The sequence below is a fragment of the Triticum aestivum genome, chromosome 4A (assembly GCF_018294505.1).
Source record: "Triticum aestivum cultivar Chinese Spring chromosome 4A, IWGSC CS RefSeq v2.1, whole genome shotgun sequence".
NCBI lineage: Eukaryota > Viridiplantae > Streptophyta > Magnoliopsida > Poales > Poaceae > Triticum > Triticum aestivum.
The window spans coordinates 288517573-288527550 of NC_057803.1; positions in this window are offsets into that span (position 1 = coordinate 288517573).

Consider the following 9978-nt stretch of genomic DNA (forward strand, 5'->3'; position numbering starts at 1 on the left):
TACACTTTGGTTTAGCGAGGGAGGTGATGGCGGTGATCTTCTCCGGATTAGCCTCAATTCCCCTATTGGACACCAGGAAGCCTAATAACTTGCCCGCCGGTACACCAAAGACGCATTTGTCCGGATTAAGCATCATCTTGTATGTCCTCAGGTTATCAAAAGTTTCCTTTAAATCACCAATCTGAGTCTCCTTCTCCCTGGATTTAACTACGATATCATCCACGTAGGCGTGTACATTACGACCAATCTGTTTGTGCAGACAATTTTGCACACCTCTTGAGCCCAAAGGGCATAGACACATAGCAGAAGGCTCCAAAGGGAGTTATGAATGTCGTTTTCTCCTGGTCCTTAACTGCCATTTTGATCTGATGATAGCCAGAATATGCATCCAAAAAACTTAAACACTCACAACCCGCCGTAGCATCAATAATTTGATCAATACGGGGGAGGGCAAAAGGATCTGCTGGACAAGCTTTATTAAGATCTGTGTAATCCACACACATGCGCTAGGTGCCGTTTTTCTTAAGGACCAGCACCGGATTAGCAAGCCACTCAGGGTGAAAAACTTCAACAATAAAACCAGCTGCTAAGAGCCTGGCTACCTCTTCTCCAATTGCCTTGCGTCTTTCTTCGTTAAACCGGCGGAGGAACTGTTTCACCAGTTTGTATTTAGGATCCACATTAAGGGTGTGCTCAGCGAGTTGCCTCGGTACACCTGGTATGTCAGAGGGCTTCCATGCAAAAATGTCCCGATTCTCACGGATGAACTCGATGAGCGCGCTTTCCTATTTCGAATCCAAATTAGCACTGATGCTGAACTGCTTGGACGAATCGCCAGGTACAAAGTCAACAAGCTTAGTTTCTGCTGCCGATTTGAACTTCAGGGCTGGATCATGCTCCGTAGTTGGCTTCTTTAATGGAGTCATGTCCGCCGGATCAACATTGTCCTTATAATACTTCAGCTCCTCAATGGCACAAACCGACTCTGCATAGGCTGCATCACCTTCCTCGCACTCCAAAGCGATTTTGCGGCTTCGGTGAACCGTTATTGTCCCCTTGTGACTCGGCATCTTGAGCTGCAAATACACATAACAGGGCCGTGCCATAAACTTGGCGTAGGCCGGTCGCCCAAATAGGGCGTGATATGGACTTTGGATTTTCACCACTTCAAACATCAATGTCTCCGACCTGGAATCATGATCATCCCCAAAGGCCACTTCCAGAGCTATCTTACCAACAGGATATGCTGATCTGCCAGGTACTACACCGTGGAACACCGTATTAGACGGTTTAAGATTTTTGTCTGTCAGACCCATACGATGGAAGGTCTCATAGTACAAGATATTAATGCTGCTACCTCCATCCATGAGCACCTTGGTGAACTTGTAACCTCCCACCTAAGGCGCCACCACCAGAGCCAACTGGCCCGGATTATCGACCTGGGGAGGGTGATCCTCTTTGCTCCATATGATTGGTTGTTCAGACCAACGTAGATAATGGGGTATGGCCGGTTCAACAGAGTCGACCGCCCGCCTCTGAACCTTCTGGTCTCGGTTGTCCAAGCTAGTGGTGAAGACATGGTACTGCCCACTACTCAACTGCTTTGGGTTGCTCTGGTAACCTGACTGTTGCTGCTGTTGGTTGTAACCACCCTGGTTGTTCTGACTATTTTGACCATTATGTCCGCCCGGATTACCATTAAATCCTGAGTCGGAACTTCCTCCACCGTAACCCGGCCCGGATCCTGAGCCACTGCCAGATTCGTGATCATACCGGAAATTATTAGAATTCTTGAACTCTTGCATAATAAAGCAATCCTTCCAAAGGTGGTTTGCTGGCGCCTCCTTCGTCCCATGTCTTGGACAAGGCTGGCTTAGCAGATAGTTTAAGCGGTCTGGGTTAGGGTTGGGTGCCCCATTACGATTTTTCGGTTTACCCTTGCGTCGCTGGCCATTGTCCTGTGCGTTGGTATTAGCCACAAAGTCCATGTTACCATCCGCTTTACGCTTGCCTCCACCACCATTGCCTGCCCAGTGATGCTGCTGACCTTTGGAGTTGCTGTTCCTCTTTCCCTTCCCTGTCCTGTCATCATCAGACTCGGGATCCTTGGTACTATCAGAATCAGCATATTTTACCCAAGCGGCCATGAGGGTCCCCATGTCAGTGCAATGACGCTTCATCCGTCCCAACTTCAGCTTCAGGGGCCCAAACCGGCAGTTGCCTTCTAGGGTTAATACTGCGGTGTCGGCGTTGATGCGGTCTGATGAGGGCAACACTTGTGAAACCCGGCGCACCCAATGAGTCGTTGATTCTCCTTCCTCCTGGACGCATGCAGCTAAATCCACTATCGACATAGGCTGTTTACATGTATCCTTGAAATTGCTGATAAACCGGGCTCGTAATTGGGCCCATGAACTGATAGAATTAGCCGGCAAGCTTTTTAACCAAGTACGGGCCGTTCCTTCAAGCATCATGGTGAAGTATTTCGCACATGCCGCGTCATCCACATCAAGCATCTCCATGGCCATCTCATAGCTCTCCACCCATGTCTCTGGAGGCTGATCCGCCATGTAATTTGGTACCTTGCGCGGGCCCTTGAAATCCTTGGGCAGGCGCACATTGCGTAAAGCGGGGATAAGGCAAGGCACCCCCAAAGAACTAGAAGTAACACCAGGTTCGATCGAGATGGTTGGACGAACCGGCGTGAGCTGCAGAGCCTGATGTTGTGTGGCTAACTCGGCCTCCCTGCGCGCTCGGGCCCGGTTCACCACTTCCTGAGCGTTACCAGCACCACCGGTTGGGTTGTTGCCATGGGGTGCTCCACATCGTTCGTTACTCGACATTGCCGGTTCATCCACATGTCTGCTATAGCTCCGGCTTGGGCGGGGGGTCAAGTGGATCCGGTCGCGGCTGTACGAGTATGCTTCCTGTTGGACCAAAGCTGTCCTCAGAAGCTCCTTGACCCGTCGCGTCTCTACTGCCTGTGGCGAATCACCTTCAATTGGAATGGCCTCCAGCCGTGCAGCAGCGGCAACGAGATTTTCCATCGGGTTGGAGTAGTGACCCGGAGGTGTTAAAACAGCCTGAGGTATAACAGTGTTTTGATGAGGCGGGTCCATCTGACGAGGCTGAACCGGTGCACCGTTCCCGGGAGCTTCCGCCCGGTTTCCCTCCAGCGGATTGCCGGTTCCTACTCCTGGAGTGTTGAAAAGGTCTCTGGCCTCAAAAACCGGAGGCAAACGGGATCGGTACTTCCTCCTCATGACTTCCTGCGACGCACTCTGGTCCAACATGAGCCTGTAGGCTTGTGCGTCTAAAGCGGCCCGCTCCATGGCCATCCTGGTGTCCTCAGCTGCTAGATTTGCCTTAGCCTGGGTGATCTGTTCCTTCACTTTTGCAATCTCGGGGTTGTGAACACCCTGATCTGCCGGATTAGCCTCCGCCATAAGCACAACCAATGCATCAAATAGCTCTGATAGAACTTGAGCCGGCGGGCGCACAGAGCCTCCTGCCCTGGCAGCCGTCGCCGCTGCTGAACCGGAGGTTGTTGCCGGAGCGGTCAAAGAATGAAGCGATGCTTGTGTGCCAGTCATGAATATTCCAACCCAGTCGGGCAGATCAGAGGGGTCCGGAATACTGTTGCCATCGGAACAACCCCCAATCCGGCCGTCTTGTAGCTGATAAAGAGATTCGGTTTCTCCGGTCGATGACTCGTCATCGGAACAAACGACGGTATCGCCGCGAGATTCCAATCCATCCTCATAACTTCCTCCATGGATGACTCCCACGAAGGCACGCTTCATGGCCGGTTTAACCCGGGCGGATCGCGCACGCTGAGCCGTCTCGACGAGGTCGGTGCAGATGTCCGGCTCAGGGCCCGGTTCACCGATCTTGCCAATGAAAATGTGAATGCCACCAAAGGGGACCCGGTACCCGTACTCAATTGAGCCGGCCTCGGGGCCCCAGCCTGCGTCGTCGATGTAGAACTTGCCGCGACGACTCTTAGTCATCCGGCCTACAGCGTAGCCCTCGAGTCCTTCAAAGCGGCCCTCCAAGAACCGGAAACCATCGTGCGATAGCCCCACGGTGGGTGCCAACTATCGTGGTTTTGTCACGGCAGATGTCCTAGAGAAAGGACTTAGTCGTGGAGCCATCACGACGGGTTAGCTTGAAGGGGTTAAAGCGGACACAGGGACGCAAGAGAGTTTATACTAGTTCGGCCCCTTCAATGAAGGTAAAAGCCTACGTCTAGTTGTGATGGAATTGATGGGGTTTCGATGACTAGGGAGCAAACAAGCTTCGCCTATGTCTCGAGTTGTTGACCGTTCTCCCTGAACCGCCATCGGGTCGTCCCCTTATATACACGGGTGACTCCCGTCGGTTTATAGAGTCCCAATACCGGCCCATAGATGTGTCCGGTTTGGTCTCTACTTATTCCTAACTTACAATACAAGTTACTACTAACACCGTTTTACGGCTACAGGCCTTGAACCGACCATGGGCCTTGAACCGACCATGGGCCTTGAGCCCTCATCTGCCTTCTCGGTCTTTAACATACTTAACTACTGATGAAGTTAACCTGGCCCAAATAGGCCGGTTTACGCCCAGTAGTAATATCCCCAACAGTTTCTTAGGGTCTTCAGAACAACAAGTATAATCATATACTTCACATAAATTCCAAGCATAGCATTGCAAACGATGAATTTGATCCAGTAAAGTTTTCCCTTTTTCAGATATTCGGTGTCGCACATAACAAGCATGCTCAGCTAAGGATTTGGCCTCAACTAAGCTAGTTGGGGTTTCAGCACGAGCACATAGGGATCGAAGATGATCCAAGTAATAAGCTTCAGCAGTGTGATAGATTTTGAGTGGTTCTTCAACCATTGGTTCAGTAGGTACAACTAATTTTTTGGTATTTTGTGTTTCCTACCCATAACTAAAGATAGAAAACAACTAAGAACAGCAAATAAAAATTACTTAGTGATAAAGCAAACAAGCACACACGAGAATATTCACCCCACGCTATTGCTCCCCGGCAACGGCGCTAGAAAAAGGTCTTGATAACCCACAAGTATAGGGTATCGTAACAGTTTTCAATAAGTAAGAGTGTCTAACCCAATGAGGAGCTAAAGGTAGAACAAATATTCCCTCAAGTTCTATCGACCACCGATACAACTCTACGCACGCTTGACATTCGCTTTACCTAGAACAAGTATGAAACTAGAAGTACTTTGTAGGTGTTGTTGGATAGGTTTGCAAGATAATAAAGAGTACGTAAATAAAAAGTAGGGGCTGTTTAGATAAAGAAACAATAAAGTAAATATAGAGAGTGTGGAAAAGTGGTGGTAGGAGTTGCGAAATTGCCCCTAAGCAATTGACTAATTTACTAGACCGATAGCATGTATTATGTGGGAGAGGCCACTGCTAGCATGTCATCCCTGCCATGGAATTCTATGCACTTATGATTGGAACTATTAGCAAGCATCCACAACTACTAATGTTCATTAAGGTAAAACCCAACCATAGCATTAAGGTATATTGGTCCCCCTTCAATCCCGTATGCATCAATTTCTATGCTAGGTTGAAGCTTCTGTCACTCTTGCCCTCCAATACATAGTCCTATCAACATAAAACTAAACCTAGGGTGTGATCCACGCGCGCGCTCATATGATGGGCACCAAAGGACAGCAACATAACCACAAGCAAATTAAATCAATCATAGCAATTCATCAACCACCAATAGGACAACGAAAATCTACTCAGACATCATAGGATGGCAACACATCATTGGATAATAATATGAAGCATAAAGCACCATGTTCAAGTAGAGGGTACAGCGGGTTGCGGGAGAGTGGACCACTGTAGATAGAGGGGGGAAGGTGATGGAGATGTTGGTGAAGATGGTGGAGGTGTTGGTATAGATCGCGGTGATGATGATGTTCCCCGGTGGCACTCCGGTGCCACCGGAAGCGAGGGGGAGAGAGCCCCCCTCCTTCTTCTTCTTCCTTGACTTCCTCCCTAGATGGGAGAAGGGTTTCCCCTCTGGTCCATGGCCTCCATGGCGTGGGAGGGGCGAGAGCCCCTCTGAGATTGGATCTGTCTCTCTGTCTCTCTCTATTTCTACGTTCCCAGATTGTTCCCTTTCACCGTTTCTTATATTCCCGGAGATCCGTAACTCTGATTGGGCTGAAATTTTGACACGATCTCTATCCGGAAATTAGTTTTCTTGCGGCGAAAGAAGGGCACCAACTGCCTTATGGCTAGCCCACGAGGGTCAGGGGCGCACCCAGGGGGGCAGGCGCGCCCCCTGCCTCGTGGCCACCTCAGGCACCGTCTCACATGGATTTTTCTTCCCAAAAATCATATATATTACAAAAAAATATCCGTTAATTTTTATCCCATTTGGACTCCGTTGATATGGATATTCTGCGAAACAAAAACATGCAACAAACAGGAACTGGCACTGGGCACTGGACCAATATGTTAGTCCCAAAAATAGTATAAAAAGTTGCCAAAAGTATATGAAAGTTGTAGAATATTGGCATGGAACAATCAAAAATTATAGATACGACAGAGACGTATCAGGGTCTCTCCTGAGAGTGTGGGGTTTTGGGTCCTCAAAAGTTCTCTCGGGTTATCTTACGAACCGCGTTTCCGGTGAGACTCCTTCGACATGAGCTGCGGTGCATCACCACCGAAGTCGAGGGTACACGTGACCTGTTCATGTGTGAATAGAATCACAGACTCTAGATGCTCTCCGGTGGGTGAGACAGGGGGCATGCTAGCACCGGTGCCTTTCAGTGAAAAAGCTCCATCAAAGTACATGATCCAATCTTCTATTGTTTCTTTGCCGGGAAGAGAGTTCTCTAGAATTTCTTTGTCTTGAGTTGGCGTCCATTCTGCAATGAATTCCGCAAAGGCTCTGCTTTGAATTATTGACGTGCTTTCAAACTTCAAGTCAAAGCTTAGCAGCTCCAACTCCCACTCCACTATCCTACCCGTAGCCTATGAATTTCTCAAGATGTGTTGCAAAGTAAAGTGAGTGACAACAGTGATCTCACGTGCTTGGAAGTAATGGCGCAACTTCCTTGAGGCCATGAGAAGACCAAAGAGCAACTTTTGCACACCAGAATACCTTGACCTACACCCCTGCAAAAGGGAGCTTACAACATAGACCGGGTGCTGCACCATCTTCTTGTTCTGCACTACTTGATGTTCTGTTTCATTTTCTTGTGCTGAATTTGTCTTGTCGACACCTAGCCTTACCAGAGAAGATTCCAGCTTGTCGTTTGTCGGGTCTATGGTTGTTTCCTCTTCATCATCTGCTTCTTTCTTTGCCACTAGCGCAACACTGACCATGTTATTAGTTGCCGTGAAGTATAGCAACAATGGCTCTTGTGGCTTAGGCGCAACTTGTTTTTGTGGAGAAGAAAGGTACTTCTTCCACTCTTGCAGTGCGTCCTACGCTTCCAAAGTCCATTTCATAGGACCCGCCTTTTCACAATTTGGAAAATGGCAAGGCACACAGAGTTGACTTGGAGATGAAACTACTCAGTGCGGCAACACAACCAGCAAGATGCCTCACATCCTTGACGCGCTTGAGTGCTTCCAATTGCTTGACTGCTCTGATCTTGTCAGGAGTGGCTTCAATACCATTTTGAGAAACAAAGAACTCGAGAAGCTTGCCGGGTGGAACACCAAACACACACTTCCCAGGGTTGAGCTTCAAGTTGATTTTGCATAGATTCACAAATGTTTCTTCTTAGTCTTAAATCAAGGTTTATTTGCCCTTGGTTTTCACCAATATATCATCCATATAGGCTTCCACATTTCTGTGTAGCTGAGGCTCAAAACCAATCTAGACCGCTCTTGCAAATGTTGACCCTGCACTCTTCAATCTGAAAGTCATGCATATGAAGCAATATGTGCCACATGGAGTAATAAATGCAATTTTATCCTCATCTTCCTTGGCCATGAAGATCTAATGACAACCAGAGTAGGCATCAAGAAAAGAGTGTACATCACAACCAGTAGTGTAATCCACAATCTGGTCGATGCACGGCAGAGGAAAATGATCCTTTGGATAAGAATTGTTGATATCAGTGAAATCAATACAAAGTCTCCATTTTCCATTTGCTCTACTGGATTGGCTAACCACCTGATATGTAGCACTCCTTTAGCTAAACCAACTACTTCCAACTTCTTGATCTCTTCGGCGATAAACTCTTGCCACTCCAAGGCTTGCTTCCTGACCTTTTGCTTGATGGACCTTGCATGAGGGCAAACAACAAGGTGGTGCTCCAACACCTCCTTGGGAACATCGAGGATGTCAGATGGTTTCCTTGGAAACACATCTACATTTGCTCGCAGGAAGGCAACGAGCACTACAAAAAAATACACTTCCGTTATGATACATGTTTGTCACAGTAGGTCGCGTTTTTTTCATGCATGTACATCCATGACAATTTTATGACGGAATTAAGATAGTCATACCTGTGCTGTCGTAGAAGTGTTCCATGTCATTACCAAAATTATCATCATGGAAGTATCCACTTCCATGACGATAAATCGCGCGTCACAGAAGTGCTTTCGTCAAGGGTGACCGACACGTGGCATCCACCATAACGGAACACCGTTAAGCTATCGGGTCAGATTTTGGATCCGATAACCCGTTGACAACCCTGACTAATGGGAAATTTCCACGTGTAAAATTCTGATTGGCCGAAGGAAACACATGTTACCTCACCGTTGTGATAGATGTCATCCACTCATTGGACAGGAGGCGCCTATGATAGGTCGACATGTGGCATGGCCCAACAGTGGCCCATTCCGGTGAAAAAGGCCGACCCAGTAAAAATTAGCAGGCCGGCAAGGCCTACTTGTGTCAGGTCCATTTAAGCCCACGACCCATACGAGATGTGCCAATTCGGCCCGTCAACGGCCCGTTAAAGATTTGACACCATTACAGCCCATCGTCAGTTCGAGCCCGTTAACAGCCCGCTATATATTTGGGCTCAATATCGGCCCGATGAGATTTCATCCTGTTAATGACCCATTTAATGGATGGGCCAATTTTCAGGATGTACATCTTTTGGCCTTTTAGCGACCCATTTAAATGTCGAGCTAATTTCTGGACCGGTGTGTCTTTCAGCCTGTTGATGGCCCATAAATCTGATGGGCCATTTGTAGTCGAACCTGAGTTTCGGCCTTTTAGCGGCCCATTTAAGTGTTGGGTCAATTTCTAGCCCGATATCACTTTCAGCATGTTAACGGCCCATAAATCAGTTGGGCCATTTGTATCCGGACCTGAGTTTTGGCCTTTTAGCGACCCATTTAAATGTTGGGCCAATTCCCGGCCCTATGTGCCTTTCGGCCTGTTAACGGACCATAAATGAGTTGGGCCATTTGTAGTCGGACCTTAGTTTTGGCCTTTTAATGGCCCATGCCCTTCATGGTCCAATACCAGCCCGGATTCTCTTTTGGCCTGCTAAAGGCCCACAACACACTTGGGCCGTTTACAATACGACCTGACTTTCGGCCTCTTAGCGGCCCATGCTCTTCATGGTCCAGTACAAGCCCACTGTCTCTTTCGGCCTGCTAAAGGCCTACAGTATAGTTGGGTCATCTGTAGCCCAAACTTAGTAATGGCCTGTTAACGGCCCATGAAATAAATTGGGGCCACCTATTGCCCGCTTCGATGTCGGCCTGTTAATGACCCGAGAGGTAAGAGGGCCTACCATTAATTTTCGGCCTAGTAACGGCCCATTAACTTAATGGGCCCACTAAAGTTCGTTCATGTCTTTAGGCCAAATTAGATAATTTGAGCCCATTACGACGAGCAATTATGCACAGGACCAAAACCGATCAAGCAAAGGTATGCCATACAGGGAATAACGTTGCACATCCATCATATATTACATGAAATTACATCCACTGGGCAATTGTAGCGACCAGACATCAAACAGTCTGATCTCTGTG